The sequence below is a fragment of the Leiobunum rupestre genome, chromosome 8, assembly GCF_980474605.1.
Source record: "Leiobunum rupestre chromosome 8, qqLeiRupe1.1.hap1, whole genome shotgun sequence".
In the NCBI taxonomy this organism is placed as follows: domain Eukaryota; kingdom Metazoa; phylum Arthropoda; class Arachnida; order Opiliones; family Sclerosomatidae; genus Leiobunum; species Leiobunum rupestre.
Window position 1 is genome coordinate 27340062 of NC_143391.1, and position 5836 is coordinate 27345897.

A 5836-nucleotide genomic window follows, 5' to 3' on the forward strand; every position below is an offset into this window, starting at 1 on the left:
GATACGATTCCCAGTTTCAAATGGAAAGATCTCAAACCTAAAATCTGCGTTTACGAGGAAAATTACACTTTACCGGGTATATAGTTATTATAGGCTGGGTATATGAGACGTTTTCAAAATCTTCATTTTTTTCAGTTAACGACCCGATTGACCTTAAAATAATGCTGACGGTAAACGCAGTCTATGATATTTCAGAAGCGAGAATGGTATACGCGACAAAATCTAGATTACCACCAGTTGATAATATATCGGTTACGCCAGAAATATTCATCTTTCCATTCTACTAAACATGTACCAATCCCGGATTATTTTTATTTTTTAAAATATACTTCGGATTAAAAAATTGTGTGGGTGAAATACATAATATGCGCCTATATTTAAAGGTTGGTAAAAAAAATGCCAACCCACCTAGAAAAATTTAATTTATATGAAAGACCAATAAGAAACTGCTATTTCGTTACACGTCATCTGAAACGCAGATAATTTTAAAAAGAAAACACGAAACTACGCCAGACAGGAAATTATCGTATCCATATAAATTAAAATTTCGTAGTTTTTACCCACCTTTTAATATTGAAGAATATGGAATATTCGTTTGATTTTAGGCTAACTATTTTTAACCTCCTACTATTAGGTTCTTTTATTTTGGGTGAGCTATTTTTTAATTATATCAAAGCGGACTGAAACAAATTGATAGAACGGCTAATTAGCGATGAACTTTTTATGCTATACTATACTATAAAATTTTTAAAATAACGGCAAAGTTTCATTTGGAAACGACTAGAATTTTTATTAATTTCACTTTTGCGAAGAGACTTTTGGTCCGACTATTAACTACAGTTTTTTCGACCCTTTGTCGAACGAAGCTAAGGGGTTAGTGGGTTACTCCATTTTCTCGGAAGAGATTGAGGTGACGTGGCACTTTCTAGTATACACGGGGATATTAGAATCAATATACTCTATACAAAAGAAAATATTCGCGCCCTTTCTACGAGGGAAAATACGCTACATATATTAAATGGAAAAATAATTTTTTTTAAAGAACTACAATTTTACAATTTTCGGTTTAGAAGTTATTATTTACGGTTCTAAAATTAATTTATTCACTGAATTTTAAATGGTTTTTCATTTAACAAAATTTTAATGTTGTCTTTAATTAGGATATATTCAAACATATACGACATTACCCTAATTATTTAACAAATATAGACGTATACTAACTTTCTAAAACCATTAATTTTTTTTATTTTACATCTTTCCATGTCGTAAATTTGAAGCCGTGGTGCGGTATACACATCCTCGTTTCGACGGGAATTTGACGCGCTTTGAAATTAAGTGCCTCGAAGCCGCGAAGAACCATGTTTCGTTTTAATGACCTAGATGGATAATTCTGTCGTAAGAAATATACATGTATAATACACTTCTGATATTACGTGATTTGAAAATAATTCTTTGAAGGAGTACGGTATGGCGGTTCAACTGGTGGAGATCTGGTCTGATCCATATATCACGCTTCCGGATGAATTGGAAGATATCGAAGGAAACAAGATCATTCCGGAGTGGTTTCTCCGATGTTTGTGGCAGCCCGATACGGTTTTTCAGAATAGCAAAGAAGTCAAGCTTTTTGATCAAACATTGCCTAATAAATACACCAAATTGACCTTTCCGATGGGGATGATCTATCGATCGGGGATGTAAGAGTCCATAGTAAGATATTACAATAATGACGACTTATATTGCTATATGTAGATACAAACTGAAGGTGGCTTGTGGCATGGATTTCCATCTGTTCCCACTCGATTCGCAAAACTGCTCCATGAATATCGCCTTGCGTAAGATACCACTATCTAATTAGTGAGATTATGTTAAGCTCTAGAAGATTGAAACGTCAGGAGTACCTGGAGGTTCGCGATTTTAAAATCGGCTTTTAGCGCTAGAGGCTGATTACTTATGGTAATCGCTGTGAAACTCGGTAGCTTTGATGACTGTACTAAAGTGATTACGCATAAAATAAGATTACATATTCGACATGAATAAAGGTGGTACTCATTTATAATCGGTCTACAGACTTTAAGGAAGTGATTAGCTAAATAAAAACGTGTAGAGGTTAACGGTAATAGTAAGTGTTGGAAGCTGTAGGCTCGCGTGGCATGAAGGGCTTGCCACCACCCTCCTACGCATTGTAACCCGGCCACTTATTTAAAGGCATTAAAAGTCGCTCGATGACTTGGGCTTAAGGTGGTGTCTTGGGTTGAAGCCTAGCTGATTATTATTATACATTATAATATATATCTAAAATAAGAACAACATGGAATAATTCTCTTTCGATTCGTTCCGCTTGAAAATGATAATATTCTTTGTTTTGTTTTTAACACTACACTGTTAAAAAAAATTGTTCTAATTTGAACAAATCGCCGTTCAGAAGGTTGTCCCTGTGAAAGAACGCCATTTTGTTCTAATATGAACAAAAAATATTCGTTCGATAAAGAACGATGGTTGATATTGATTTTAGATGTTCTATATTGAACAAACCTTCTTTGTTCAAATTAGAACGTTTTGTCGTTCACCGTGGATCATTTTCTCGTTCGACTTGGAATGCTTTATCGTTATCATATACAAAAAGTACATAAAATTATTGCTTTCAAAATTATAGCTCATGTCTCCTGCCGGCGGTTCATCATGATAAATTAATAAAAGTAACCTAACCTAACCCATTGCCCACCGTAAAGGAAAACCAGGCTTGTAACTAGATTATTTGAATTTTGTTCCAACCGCAACTACAACCATCCTATCAAGCTTAAAACATCTACCACGAAAATGATATGCGCAATATTATTAAAACCTTTTCATAGCGTAAAAGATATTACATTCTATTCTCAGCTGAAAGGCCGAGAACTGGTAACAAACGATTTTCTAATTTATTTCTATGCTGAAAACGTCAAACCTAATTGCAGTATATTACGAAATATTTTCTGTAAACTTTAATTCTAGAACTTGGGCAATTACATTTCCGAACGAATTTCGTCTACCTTGCCAATCAAATAAAAATATACTTAAAAAAAACGGTGCGTGTCCTATAAATTCGGACCTTTCATAACCCTTTTTCGTTTTCCACTTCGTTAGGACACGGAGGTTATTTATATCGTTATTTGTGTAAAGTTTCTTTTCAATAGGTGGGGTAGTTTCTGAGAAACAGCGTTACAGACCTAACGCAATTTGAATCGCTAGTGAAGGAGCTACGCTCCAACAATGAAATTGAATCTTCGGTAAATTTCCAAACACACTGTACATACAACTAAAAAAAAACTTACAACATGTGCTAACTCACCCTGTAAATAAATTACTATGAGTAATAGTTTAATCAACCAGTACACTAACTTATAACAACATAATAATGTACGAAAAAACTACCCGTAACAAAGCGCACTCTAAACCACTCATTTATTGCTTTATGGATGTTATACTTGTTTGTTACTTTTGGCCATACGAAGTTTTCCGCAAAATAGTGTCACACTTACTTGTTACTTTTGGCTTTACGACGTTTTCCGCAAAATAATGTCACACTTATATGTTAGTACATGTACATGAAACCAATACAAAGAAATCCACATAGGATTGTGTGTAAAACCTTAGGGGAACGAATCTATTGTATTGTGTAGTTTACAACTCTTCCTCCAGAGGGCGAAAGAGCATTCGTTCTCATTTGAACGAAATAAAATATCTTGAACACACCGTTCTCTGTTACATACCTTTAGAACGCTATCGTTCATTTTTGAACAGACTGTTCTAAGTTGAACGTCTTCTGAACGAATATTTTTAACAGTGTATGAGAAAACACGTATTTATTTATACGTAGGGTGAATGACAATATTGAAACGATATGCGGGAATAGGTCGAATTTATCCACAGCTGTAATCGCGTTGAAAGGCGTAAGTCTTAGGAAAACATTGCAATACGTGATTGATTGGTTTATATTTAGGGGGATGGAGCATGAGGGGGAATGTGAACCACTCTTAAATTCGTCTCAACATATTCTGCTCAAGAATTTTCCCAGCTTTTCTTTCTCCTTTCTGGAGTTTTTACATGGATGAATACAACCAACTATAATATACAATGCTCCGAGCAAGTAAGACGCGTTTAAGCGCCCCAGATCTAGCTGGCGTTTCGGTCGAGGGTTAATATTTTAACTATTTGTAACGCAAAAACGTTTAATTTGGAATGCTGGGAGGAAGTCTGAAGTATTTAAATGTGTCTTTATCCCCAGGCTTAAATATTTATCCGTTAACATATAGCAGATACCTCTAGTTACCTTTCTCAGATCTTAAAGGCCACCAACTCAGTAGTGTCTGCTGGATAAATTCTAAATAATCTAATTAATAATAATAAATGTATGGGAAGTGAAGAGAAGGATCTCGATTTAGGATACTAAACAAAATTTAATTCAGCATGGTGAAAATTATGACTACAATATTAAGTAACATTAAATCACGGAAGTATGCCTGAAAATCTAATAATACGATTTAGATTGGGCTTAAAATATATACAGACAATACGTATTTGCGGTTACGTAACCTAATTACTTGTCAGTGCACTGTCGATACTAATATAGACGGTTTAAAACACTCTTGGTTAAACTAACCACTAACGTCGCTATGGTATAGTAATTGCCATAACCCACTGCACCTAACTTAAGCCACCTAGTGGATATAAACCTTCGCTAATGCGAGTGGGGAGGGTTTGAATGTTCTACAGTACTTAGCTCATTGGTACGGTTATGGCGACCATGAACTCTTTGACCGGCTTTGTTCCGATTTATACTGCGAGAACTCTTAGCAGCAGCAGCTCTTACGGCATTTTGAGGTTCCTTACGTAGCTATAATTGGCAAGTTGAAACGCGCTGCAGATGCGAACTGGCTTAATTGCTACTACAATCCACGGCCAACTTTGAACTCTCGCGCAACCCATTCGTTGAAATTCTGTGAGCAAGAATTTTCCCCCTATAAACTGTAAGAGTTCAGCGCCACGCTCGTTTTTATATTGGCTTCAATGCAAAAACTATTTTAAAATTAATATTCCGCTAGGGGCGCTCAAACCTTACAGATATCTTTTGCTCATAGGTTAACATAGAAACTTCAACGAATGGGCTGGCCACTGTAGCGTGAACAACGCGTGATCAAAGTTGACCGTGTACAATCCGAACACGCTATCACTATTTTCGGGTAAAGTTATCACCGGACTTTTCATTCCGGAACATCACTGCTTCACAACGTATCGGGATCGTGGTCAGAGTAGGAACCCTGAGCGATTCTGACCTTTTTCAGTTGGAAATTGTTTCCTCGAAACCTTCGAGTTCTTTTCTGACCATACCGGATATTGGCCCACTACACGCGCTGAACAGCGTCACCGTTTTCACTAACCAACGTCACTGGTTTTTACTATCTCTTTTTCGCGGGCTTTCTACACCTTTTAATAACATTGAAAATATATTTAATTAAAGGCCGGTTTAAAAAAAACAAATTCCTCGGACAACTTGGCAAGTGGTTTTGAGAATATCCTTTTTTATACGCTAAAGCTTTTAAAAAGCTATTTGCGTTATAAATTGTTTATAATAATTGTAACCACAATTTTAAACCAGCCTTTAGTTAAATATATGTTGTTGGATCGCTGTCGAAGTTGCGTTATTAATAATCGCTTGATGCATTTTAGGTGTTTCCTAGTTTCGACGAAAGTTTGTAAACGCGATAACTTCTCAACCGTTGGTTGTAGAGGGATAATTTTTCCACTTTTTAAATATGAACTGACCCTTGTTAATTCAAAAACGCGCGACTCAGTGCCG

The 5836-nt window shown here is 35.7% G+C and overlaps 1 long non-coding RNA gene across 2 annotated transcripts; it reads right to left on the bottom strand.

Annotated features, from left to right (window-relative positions):
- Positions 1-788: 788 nt before the first annotated feature.
- On the bottom strand, positions 789-2041 carry LOC149932970 (uncharacterized). 2 transcript variants are annotated; one of them, XR_016472969.1, is made up of 4 exons: positions 1899-2041; positions 1758-1847; positions 1434-1679; positions 789-1376 (listed from the first exon to the last, which is right to left on the bottom strand). It is a non-coding gene; the product is annotated as an uncharacterized LOC149932970 (long non-coding RNA). The 2 variants fall into 2 exon arrangements; XR_016472968.1 differs by having other exon boundaries at positions 1758-2041.
- Between the last annotated feature and the right edge of the window lie 3795 nt (positions 2042-5836).